Genomic DNA, 12084 nt, shown 5'->3' on the forward strand with positions numbered 1-12084 from the left:
GTTCCTGAGACGTGACTATTAACCTAGGCTTAAGGGAGTGAGATTAAATGTTGTTTTTCACATAAAAACGTACAACGATGTATTGTAGTTAACAAATAAGCAGTATTTATTTATTAATTTCATTTTAAAGGTTTTATATAGCGCTGGCTAGACCCGGAGGTATCAGAGCGCTTTTCATGAGCATCAGATCGTAGTTACAGGTTACATCGTTACAAAGGTTACACAGTTATTAGAGCAAAGCAACATAGTTACTTGTAAGGTTGAGATAAACAATAAGCACAAATACGAAAGGGGAAAAGCAAGCAAGGGGAAAGATTCAGGGGAGAGGGAAGGAGCTGGGGAAGTAGATAGGTAATGAAGGCGGGAAAGAGGAGGGGAGGGTGAAGGACATTGCAAGGAAAGAGGAGTGGAAGGGCGACGGGGACGCAAACCGGTAGACGAGTCAAAGCAACGTCCAAGGTCCAGTAAGCTGTGATCCCAGGGGAAGTGGTATCACTTCCCTATCTCTGATGCGGGAGGCTCCCTTTACGCAGTTGACTCTCTCAGAGGGGTCTCTGAGACTCCAGGCCTACATACTGGATCCTTCCCCAAAAAGAGGAGAGGCAGTGCTTTGGAAAGGAGTGCCATACCATACCTCAGCTGTGAGGGGCTCCCTTGGCGCAGTGGACTCTCTCAAAGGGTACGCTGAGACTCCAGAGTATAAATATTGGATCTTTCCCCAACAAGGGGAGAAGGAGTGATTAGTCAAGGGCACAAAGGACAGGGGGCTAGGCAGAATAGCAGGTAAGGTGAGAGATTCAGGGGAGAGAGGATAGGAGCTAGGGAGGAAGACAAAGGGTGAAAGAGTACTAAATGGGAACAAATTGAATTAATGAGTTATTATATAGCGCTGGCTAGACCCGATGGAATCAGAGTGCTTTACATGCAAGAATTGCACTAAAACATTCAAATCCTGTTCCAAACTATTGAACAGGATGACTGAGGCCTGACAGGGGGGATTCATTTGAAGGTCTTGAGAAGTATGCTGAGGGTGTTGAAGCAAGTGGAGGACATTGATCTGGTGGTTCATGGTCAGTGAAGAGTTGAGTATGATGCTGAGGTTGCGTGCGTGGTCCGTTGGGGTGGGAGGGTTTCCAAGGGTGGGGGGCCACCAGGTGTTGTCCCATGCGGAGGGGGTAGAGCCGAGGATGAGGACTTCTGTTCTCTGCGAGTTGAGCTTCAGGCAGCTGCTGCTCATCCAGGATGCGTCGTCTTTCCAACCTTCTTGGAAGATGCGCCTAGTGATGTTGGGTTCCTTGGTGAGGGAGAGAATGAGCCGGGTGTCGCCTGCATATAAGACTATGTTGAGTCTGTGTTTTCTCACGATTGATGCGAGGGGGCCATGTAGATGTTGAAGAGCGTGTGGCTGAGGGAAGATCCTTAGGGTACTCTGCATCTGATATCTGTTTGTTCGGAGAGGAAGGGCGGGAGTCTTATTTTTTGTGTTTTGCTTGAGAGGAAAGATCGAATCCAGTCTAGGGCTGTCATGGAGTCTGGTGGCTTGTGTGCGGTGGGAGACGATGTTGAAGGCTGCTGAAAGGTCCAAGAGGATGAGCGCTGTTGTGTGGCCTTAGTCGAGGAGGGCGCAGATGTCGTCAGTGGTGGCTATGAGGGCGGTCTTGGTGCTGTGGTTGCTGCAGAATCCAGCTTGAGAGGTGTCTAGGATGTTGTCGATTTCTATGAAGTGTGCTAGCTCGGTGTTGACGGCTTTCTCTATGACTTTGGTGGCGAAAGGAAGCAGTGATATGGCTTGAAGTTCTTGAGATCCATCGGGTCTGCTGAGCGCTTCTTAAAGAGGGGTTTGACTTTGGAGCGTTTCCAGTCATCGGTATGTGGTGATCTAGTGGTCTCGAGGGAGTAGTTGATAGTTCGGTATTGTTTGGGGGCGATGGTGGTGCTGGCCCAGTAGAAGATGTGCAGCGGGCAGGGGTCAATAGGTGCTCTGGAGTGGATGCTTTTCATTGTCTTTGCAGTGTCTTCTGTGGTAAGAGGGGTCCAGGTGAGGAGGGTCTGTGGGATGGTGTCGCTGGGGGGGGTGGTTGTTGAGACGGTGCTGTGGTCTTAGTCTTTGAAGTTGTCGTAGAGCGTCTTGATCTTGAGGTGGAAGAAGGAGCTGAGTTTGTTGCAGAGGTCTTGTCAGGGAGGGACATCAGTTGTTTCGCTGTTGGGTCTGGCGAATTCTTGTATGATGGCGAAGAGTTCCTTGGAGTTGTGGGAGTTGGAGAGGATTCTGTCTTGGATTAAGTTTCTCTTAGTTGATTTGATGAGTTGGTGGCGTTCCGTGGTGGCCGCCTTGTAGGCGGAGTATGCTTCGGGGTTTTTGCTGTTTCTCCACATTTTCTCCAGTCGACGGCAAGAGCGATTGGATTTTCGGAGGTCATTGTGAACCAGGTGTCTTTCCTGTTGTGTCGTCTCGTGGTGTTCTGGAGGGGGGGTAAGAGTGTTGATGCAGTTGGCGATCCATTGGCGGAGGTTGCTCACTGCTGTGTTGGCGTCTGTCATAGTAGGGGGAGGAGTGCAGCTGATAGCGCAGGTGAGTAGTTCTTCAGGGACTTTGTTCCAGTTTTTGCGTGGGAGGCTTAGTGTGCGGTGAGTTTTGTGAAAGGAGAAATGTATGCAGTGATGGTCTGTCCAGAGCGGTTCTGTGGTGAGCCTGAAACAAATGTTGTTTCCTCCGGCGAAGATGGGGTTGAGTGGGTATCCTGCTATGTCAGGGGGTGGAGACAAATTGCTTCAGTCCTATGTTGGTAAGGTTCTCCAGGAGGGCGGTGGTTTTGGGATCGCTGAGGTTATCTAGGTGGAAGTTCAGGTCTCTGAGCAGTACGTAGTCCGAGGAGTTGAGGGCTTGGGGGGGGGGGGTGTACTCTGCAATGACATTGGTGAAAGGGGTGCGGGGTCTGGGAGGTCTGTAGGCGAGTGTTCCGTGGAGCGTCCTTCTAGGGTTGGACCAGATCTGGAAGTGGGTGTGTTGCATGAGGAGCGAGGCCTCATCCGAGTTTGTGGTTGTTAGTCGGAGGGATGGTACTTCTTCAGGATCTTGCACCCGTCGGGGATGGCGGTTGCGATGTCGGGAGTGGAGCTGGCGTTGGTCCAGGTCTCTGTGAGGAAAGCGACATCGGGAGAGTGAGAGTTGAGGAGGTTCCAGATTTCGACAGCGTGTCTGTGCAGGGAGCGTACATTGAGAAGGATGCAGCTCAGTGGCTTGTGTACGGTAGCATCCGGTGGGTTAGGGGTGGTTGTCTGGGTCCAGAGGTGGGTGAAGGTGCGGCAGCAGTGTCGGCAGGAGAGTCTCCCTCTGACAGCTGATTTTGCCTATCCCAGCATCAACTCAGTTGAGATTTCCTGGCATTGATGGAGGGACCGTGGCGTTTTTCGTCTATAGACCCACTAACATCTAAATAGGGCAGGTGGACCGCCACGTTGGCGAATGGGAAGATTGCCGAAAAAGCAACCGGGAGACCGATTCTGCTAAGATCAAAATCAGGCCCTAATACTAAAACACCTAAACCCCTGCTAGTCTCTGTATTTGTCAATTTGTCCCATTCACTAAACCCATTTTAGGAGTAGGTAAAGCTTTAAGGTCCCTAAGATCCTCGTCGGCTGTTTTCTATGTTGCTTCGTCCCATGTACTTGGCCCTAGGTGCTTTTTAACTATGTTTTTTTTTTATTTAAAACAATACTGTAATTAGCTACACAGAAAATGTGTCAGACATTGCATAGATAATACAATTTACATTTTCTATGTCTTTTTCGAAATATTATTGGGGCTCTTTAACACTCACTGCCTGTTGTGTCTGGACATCTGGATCGCATTGTATCTTATGCCAGACTGTAAAGGCCGCACATATATTACACACTCAAAGAAAATAAGAAGAGAAGTTTTTCTAAATGAGGTTGCAGGTTGTCATCTTTCTATTGTAATTCCTATTTGACAATGTTTTTAGTAACTTTATGTAAATCAACTATATTTACATTGAAAAAGAAAAGGGGGGGCCAATCGGCCCCCACGCAGGCATGGCAGGGCCCGGCCCCTCCCATATCCCGGCCCCTTCGTGGTGGCTTGTCCCGCCCCCTTGCCCCGGAAGTAGTTTTGTGCTTCCGAGCCGGGGGGGGCGGGGCCGCGACCACGAAGGGGTTAAGAGCCTGGGGAGCGCGGGAAGCGGCCTCTTTGTGCCCGCGCTCCCCAGGCTCGCTCATCGCCCCACCGTGGGGCTCTTTAATTTTCCCCACCCTCCATCCCCTTGGTTAGCGAATTGGGTAATGACAATGGTAGGTATACTGTTTAATGTTGTCACTTGATCATAAGAATGGTATGATTGCTGCCTCGGGCGTTCCCCCCCCCCCTTTCACAGGTGGGATGTGCAGGTATATATGCTTGGTGCTTCGCTGTGGTGTTCACTTATTGTCTCCTTAGGCCTTTTTTCCCGTTTACAGGAAAATGTACAGATGTAAATGTTGTGTGCTTTGCTGTGGTTTTTTAACTAATTCTCTCCTTAGGCCTTTTTTACCGTTTTACAGGAAATGTACAAATGTAAGATGTTGTGTGTGTTGCTGTGGTTTTTTAACTAACTTTCTCCTTAGGCCCCTTTTTCCCCTCTTAGAATAGCAATGTCGTATTTATTATGTGGGTCTGGCGGTAAGGTCATAATCGGTGAGCAGCATTTTAAGGTCCTTGGGGGGGGGGGGGCCCATTCACGAAAGGGCCGCCCGTCGGGAGGGATTGGTCTCTCCCAGAACTTCAGGGGCAGGATATGATATCCATTACTTAGAAGGGTGCGGGGGAGGGAGTCCACGCTTTCCTCAGGCTGGTAGCCACCCCTCACAGACACTATGACGTCATCAAGGTGCGCAAGTGTGGGCCCTCCTGTTATGGTTTAATGGAGTTCAGAGCGCACGGGGTGAAACGTGCCCTGGGTTGCGCATGCGCATCTCGAACGTGAGAGCGTAGCTGTAAAGGATCTGACACCGGTTAGCGACCTTGCCGTCCGACTTAATTGTTAGAATGCTTAATTTTCAGAATGTTTAGATTCGGTTAGGAAACACGCTGTACTAGATATTTGTTAAGGTTAGCCCATCTTACAATGTCAAAATCGATGTAATCTAATGTTCTGAAAGGTGCATTCAATAATTGTCAAATGTTTATTTTATTAAAATTTTCATTTTATTTTCATATTTTAATAAATACGGCCAGGGGTCCCTTGACCCCTGCCTTCCAAAGACCCATGTGTTGACTTGCTGAATTAAGTAATGCAATTTGTGTAGTAGGGAGGGGGGTGGCCGGTAGTCCCAGACCATGCAATTCCGTACTATAAAACGGTAAACACGCGCTGTGCCTGTAACATCAGGAAGTAGATTCTGAGATGCTAAAATGAGCAATTGATTGTTTGATCAACGTGGTGAAAGCTTCCTTCCTGGCAACAGCAGCACTTCCTCTACTACAAATGGATACAAAAAGCAGAACAAACAATGCAGACAGGCGGCTGACAGGCAGTCTCACCAGAGCACAGAGCACGAGACAGGGCCCAGCTATCGCTACAGATGTCCCTTCAGCTCTACCGGGTTGTCCTCTGCACAGGTAAACACTGCCGCGCGCACGTCTTCAAAGTGGTGCAGGGCCTCTGAAGCAGGAGGCCCGCCTGTGATTGGTTGTGAGAGAAGCTGCTGGCCGGACTCCGGCCAGCCACCACCGGACAATAAATGGTGCAAAGTGTGTGCTCTGAGGCGAATGAATGCGCGTCTGCTCACCCTCCAAGAGGGTAGGTAATGTGTGAACTTGATCACGTACGTGAGCTTATAAAGGGAGCTAAATGTAAAAGTCTGGTGGCAGGAAGCAGGGCATTGTCAACTTCCGCACCCGCCGCAACAGACGGCTCTGTTTATCGTAAAATATGTCTACGCTGCTGCGGCGCCCATAGGTGGTATATTGTGGAGTTTCACTGCGTCACAGAAATGTTAAATTATACTAACTTATTATGGTCATAGCCAAAGCCGGGTTCTTTGAAGTGGTTATCTGCATGTGAGAGTTTTGAAATGTAGCTGATGAAACTGGGAGTTCGTGTACCCTTCCAGATGGCGCTCGGTGGGTGTCATTTTATACTGCAAGACGTTTTAAATTACATCCTGCATGGTGAGTGACACCGCATTGATAATGAGGTCAGTGTTTGCGAATTAGCCGTTCTTGTTTTTGTTCAGCTGAGCCAGTCAGTCGCCTGGGACGCTCGTGGCAGTCTTTACCACACAGGTCGCCCATTCACTGCCTCCTAGGAAGAGACTAACCAAGTTAGGCAGTATGCAAGTTTGAAGTTTGACATCATGGCGGTTGTCATCATAGTGTACGACCTTAGGTAGCGTGACATTGCAAGTGGCATCACAGGAAGTGTCCTCACAAGAACTGACGTCAGACATTGAGACACCTTACACATGTAAAGCCGGTCCATCATGAGTACATTTAACAAACAAGATTTTGCTCCAGGTTGTGCCAAAAAAATGAGGTCTCAACGAATACATCAATTTAAATTTTTTGTTAAACTGTAACAAAGAAATTAGCAACTAGGAGAAACATGCCAGTAGATCTGTTAGGCTTAATTGGTTCCAAAGTCTGCATTTTAAAATATCTTGTGGGGTTAAGGCACCTGCTGAAGAGTCTTTGCGGCCCAGTAAATATCAGGAAACATTGACAAGATAAATCTTGGGGTTAACGCTTTTGCTGGAGAGATCTGTGTTTTTTCTAGTACTAGATTTGATTCAAAGTAGCATAGAAGGTTAATGCGTTTACCTCAAAGCACATTGGGCCTAATTAGTATGTCGGTCGGAGTTTCCTCTGAACATCATCCCTGCGATTTCGAGACTGACCTTGGGTGCGGTCGCAGAGTCCCATTTCCCTATCGGAGATTGTGAAGCAGTCAGAAACCGGCCGCAGCACAAGCTTCCATTGAGAAATGGGAGTCTCTGTAAATCCCTGCACCGTGTGGCAGGCACTCGGTGCAGGGATTTACAGGGGGGCACCATAGGCACCCCATCTGCCCCAACCGGAGGCCGTGGAGAGAAGGGGGCCCTGCTAGGGGCCCCCAAAGTCGCTTTCTGACAGGCTTTCCATGTTGGAAAGCCCTACATGGAAAGCCGGCTGGAAACCAACATCAGAATCCCTTTTTTTGGATTCAGACTGGCCGACAGGCTCCATGAGCCAGTGGAAGCCAGCCGGAATGACCGCCTGGTTTGAATTCCGACCGCTGTAAACGTAATACAGGGGTCGGAATTGAAACCAAGGATGTTGGTCGGAAAGCCTAATTAGGCCCGTTGTGTAACATGCATATGACAGATTTTTATTTTATGTAGTAGGTAAGCGGGATACTGCTTTTAAGACAGAGATCATTTTATTACTTACATTTCATAAATTGTAATCCTTCTAATATAGCACAGTGAGCTATGAAGGACATGTGACTCCTACACTTCTCACTATCTTATGTAACACATCTTGTACATTGATTTACACACCTGCATGATTTATTATCACTGTATAATGTATATGTCGCGTACAGCATTGGGATGAGTAGTGCTATAAAAGAAATAAAATAGTGCCATTTAAATTGTTATTTCTGCAAATACTGGGACAGACCAACACATCTGGCATTCTTACAATGCACGCATATTTCTTTTATACAGGGACTGAACAAAGTCAAAAGCATGCCTCCCTTAAGTACATGTAAACAGTGCTTAATTTGTAAAATTATAAGAACCAGGGCCCAAGGTAGTCACAGGTTACCTCACACTGTAGGGATAGCTTCCCCCCGGTGGTTTTATGGCTACATGCATCAACCAAAAAAACGGTCATAAACAGGCAGATTCGCAGAATCTGCCCCTTTGCAACCAGTATTTTTGCATTTGAGATACATCATCCCAAATGCAAAAATCGCAATTTAAGGAATTGCAAAATTTGTGATTACTTAAATTGCGATTGCATTCAAGGAATTGCAAATTACGATTCCTTAAATGCAATGCATTAAAGTAAAAAAATTGCGATTTTGCAAATATGAATTGCAAATTACCGTCAATCTAAGTTGATGGCAATTTGCGATTTCTTTGAAAAACGCACCAAAGTGCCTTTTTCAAAGTCCCATGTTACACACACTCATGCCCCTGTGGCGTGTGTGTGCACAAAATGTGAATACATTTTAATTTCAGGGGTGCAACAGGGTGTCCTTTTGGCACCCTTGCACCCTTGAAAGTGCATGTGCGGTACTTTCAAATTGTGCATGCAATTCCCATTCATTCATATAAGCCTCTAGGCCCATAGGAATGAATGGGAATCAATCCCTTAATTGCGACTCGCAATTTGCGAGTCGCAATTAAGGAATGTGTAGGAATCACAAATTTCTTTGCGATTCCTACATGCATAGCCAATTGCGATTCTTTAATTGCAATTCCCTAATAATCGCAATTAAAGAATCTCAATTGGCTTTTTTGATGCATGTGTACCTTACTTCCTTAGGTATATTAAACACCTTTTCATATTTATGAGCTCTGTTCCAAATTTGACAATGCCACCATGTGGAGAACTGTCATAATTTAGTGCCGGTGTTTAGAAACAAGTGCTGGTGCTAAGCACTGCAAACACCAGCACAAATTAAGCACTGCCTGTAAAGTGATAACAAGCTGTGTACCTTTGTTTTCCGCCCATTGCATTTGCATCTAAGTGTAAGGCTCCAGACCGGGGCACACTAAGATCTTATGGGCATAAAAGGAGGCCTCATTGCCCCTTAACTTCAGCCTTTATCTTTGGCCCAGCTGGAGGTGAAAATAAAAAAGAACCCCCTCTGCCTGCATGTTGCTGCTGGGAATGGAAAGCAGACAACATGCAGGCACTGCTAAACATGCCCCGGTGTCAGAAAAATACACTGGGACAAGTTCAGCATATTTCAGTGGGGCCCAACTTCTTGGCAGGGTGGACGGCTGACTCGTGCCCAGGCCCCAGGTGTTCTTAGACAATAGTCTAGAGATAACCCGATGGTGAATGAGCTTACTGTCTTGGTCTTTGCGTACCTTGAAAGTCATTCGTAGGAGTCAAACACGGGCTGACTCAACCTTTCATCTTTCCACTTTAGCTCAAAGGACAAAAACAGACCTTAATAATACGTATACTTGTTGTTTGCCTCTTGAGTTGGAGGTGCGGTCCTCAGGGTATGTTATTTGATGTTTTGGGACTATATCCCCAGTACATGATAAGCAGTGGAGCTGCTCTAATTTTGGGGTGGTGGGGCAATGTGGGGGTGAGGTGAAATAATAAATGCAAATACTTACCTGTCCCTGCGGCCACCACCTCACCGTGCTCGTCTCCTGGCGCTGGTCACTTTGCACAGGCTCCCAGGGAGCAATCACCTCACTACTGTCATGCTGGTAATACTATTTACCAGCATGATAGCAGCGCCTGTGATTGGCCAGAGCGGGCTGACTTGAAGTCTGCTCAGGCACAGGGAACCTGTGGTTCTTCTCCAACTCAGCTGTGAGTTGGAGAAACATAAGTGTGCATGTCTGTTTGGCAGGTCTAATAAGGTCAGTCAAACTGACATGCACACTTGCAAGAGCCCAACACACCTACCTAATGTGGCGCGATCCTTGTCTGGATGGCCCCACCTCCGCCCTAACCTCAACTGGCAGTAAGAAAAAGAAAATGATAATAAAATTGTTTTATTATCATTTTATTTTTTAGTGGGGTGACGCTCCTCTACCCTAACGGAGGAGCCGCTCCTGAGGTGCGACTTGTAAGCGGTTGCACTGGGACAAACGGGGTTGGTTCAGTCAAAACGTAACCAGTTGCAGATTATTTTTCACCACAACGCTAGTGTCCCAATTTATTGTTCTTAGAAAACTAAACATATGCAGATGCCCCATGTTCCCCCCTAAGGAACTAAAATATTAGAAGTGCTGAGCGAGGGTCTTCTTAAATTCTCACAGATTGCAGCTGTGGTCGGTCGGTGGGCCTGTACATTCGCTTCTGGGAAGACATTTCTTTGTCGCACGGGGGTTCTTTCAGAATCGCATGTTGTTAAAGTCAATAAGTCATAGAGTAAATAAAAGAAAGCAACAATGAGAATTTGTGCTTCAAAGATCTGCACTGTGCAGCATGTGATTACTTCTTTGCTCACAAATGATGGGTTAATACACCCTTCAAGATTAGAAATGACCCAGCCATCAGATCTTCAGAAACTTACTGAAAGGTCCTCAACTGCAGAATAAATTCTAACTTACCTTTGGATAACCCAGGAGTAACAATGATGCTTTTACCTAGCTTCCTCCTGGTCATATGTCACTGCCTCCTCTTATGGAGACGACCCAAAATCTACTTCTTCCATCTCCTGCGCTCCTATACTCATCATTCTATCTATGTGACACCTCTCCTTTACCAAGGATTGCCTCTTAACATTTATCTCATGTTCCTACCTACTTAGTCATACTACATTTCATTGCTTCATTTTCTTGACCAGTTGGGGCCCCTCTACTTCCTCTATTGATAGTATTTACACAAACATTGTCTTAACATATCCCGCTATTCAAAAATGTAAACAAAATACTGGTGAAGCTTTTGGGACTGATGTTTTCTAAATATTCCTATAGTTATTTTATTTCCCTAAGATTCTATGGGAAAGTGTCTGGGCTATATAAAAAAAATATTACATTAAATTGATTGAGTTTCCATTCATCTTTTGATTAGATTTATTGGTCCATTTTGAGAGGGTGACATCGGAGGTTGGTGGCAGGATGAAGGGGGACGGGAATGCATGCATGGGTTTATTATCTATTGACCTCTGTACATGTCAATGGAGGCAAAGTTAAATGTTCTTACCTGGAATATATGTGACATGGCAAATCCGGTTATGCATCATTTGGTCTATGCCTACTTCAGGCTACGGCACATACACATAGCCTGCATACAAGAATCCCACCGCTCAAAAGCAGAACTCGTAAAGGTGGTTAGGAAGTGGAGCGTTCAGGTATATGGGACTGGGAACTCAGTGTATGAGAGGGGAATCCTCATTTGGGTAGCCTCAAGGTTCTCCTTTATGCACAGCAAGCTGGTAGTCATCAGAGGAAACATAAATGATGCTAGAGGGGAAACTAGATGATAGACCTATCTCAATTGTAGTTGTCTATGCCCCAAATGTGCTGCAATTGCAAGCTCTTTGATACCCTAGCTCCAGCATTGCTCGGCCACACTCCCAAGCTTTGAGGATATGGACAGGGGACTTCAATTGCGTACATAGCATGGAAATGGAACAGTCGGTACCTCCCCTTCCAGGGACACAGGGCTTACGTGTAACATGGCACTTTCAGGAGTGGGCGGTAACAGGTCGGCTTTATGATGTATGGTGACTGGGGCAACCGGAGAACTTGGAATTCTCCTATTACGCCCGGGCCACCAGGTGCAGACTAGGCTGGACTACATCTTTGGGAACTCCAAGTTATGCAGAAAGTGGCTAACTCTGAATGTTTGGTCGAAACTTTGTCAGACCACAGCCTCCTGCATGTCTTGTTCCGCTAGGTAGGGATGTTTACCCTAATATTCACATGGAAGCTGCTCCAGGAAGCCCTCCAGGTTGCAGCTTTCCGCAAGACCATTGGCTAACACATACAACATTATTTTGAGGATAATAAGCGCTTGGTGGAGAGTAGGGGGTCAGAATGGAAAGCCCTAAAGGGGGTCATGAGGGGGCATTGTTTCAAAAACACATAGGGGGACAGATCAGTGCTACTCCACTTTTTGCTGACTCTGGAGCACCAGATGCGAATGTCTGACAGGGAGGCGGTGGCTGACCTGGGACCCCTGGCCCATCTCAAAATCTTGCAGAAGCAATATCGAGATGAGACACACCGGCTTAGTAAAATTGACCACGTATCACACCTCGCTAGGCAGCACGCGGAGCAAGACAAACCAGGGTGTATTCTGGCATGGCTGTTGCAGTCCGAAATCCTCAAAACTGCGATAGGGACGATTCACAATGCTAGTGGTCTCACTGTTAATACACAGGTTGAAATTAACCAGGTATTTGC

At 46.8% G+C, this 12084-nt stretch overlaps 1 protein-coding gene across 2 annotated transcripts in view; it reads left to right on the forward strand.

Moving 5' to 3' along the window:
- The first annotated feature begins 5506 nt into the window (after positions 1–5506).
- PIK3CG (phosphatidylinositol-4,5-bisphosphate 3-kinase catalytic subunit gamma) overlaps positions 5507–12084 on the forward strand; it is a 195691-nt gene continuing 189113 nt past the window's right edge. For both annotated transcript variants that reach the window (XR_015310129.1, XM_086967135.1), the window contains exon 1: positions 5507–5614. The gene's annotated coding sequence lies outside the window, so the exon portion shown is untranslated. The remainder of the gene's footprint in view (positions 5615–12084) is intronic.

Source organism: Lissotriton vulgaris, chromosome 1_1 (genome assembly GCF_964263255.1).
Source record: "Lissotriton vulgaris chromosome 1_1, aLisVul1.2, whole genome shotgun sequence".
Lineage (NCBI taxonomy): Eukaryota > Metazoa > Chordata > Amphibia > Caudata > Salamandridae > Lissotriton > Lissotriton vulgaris.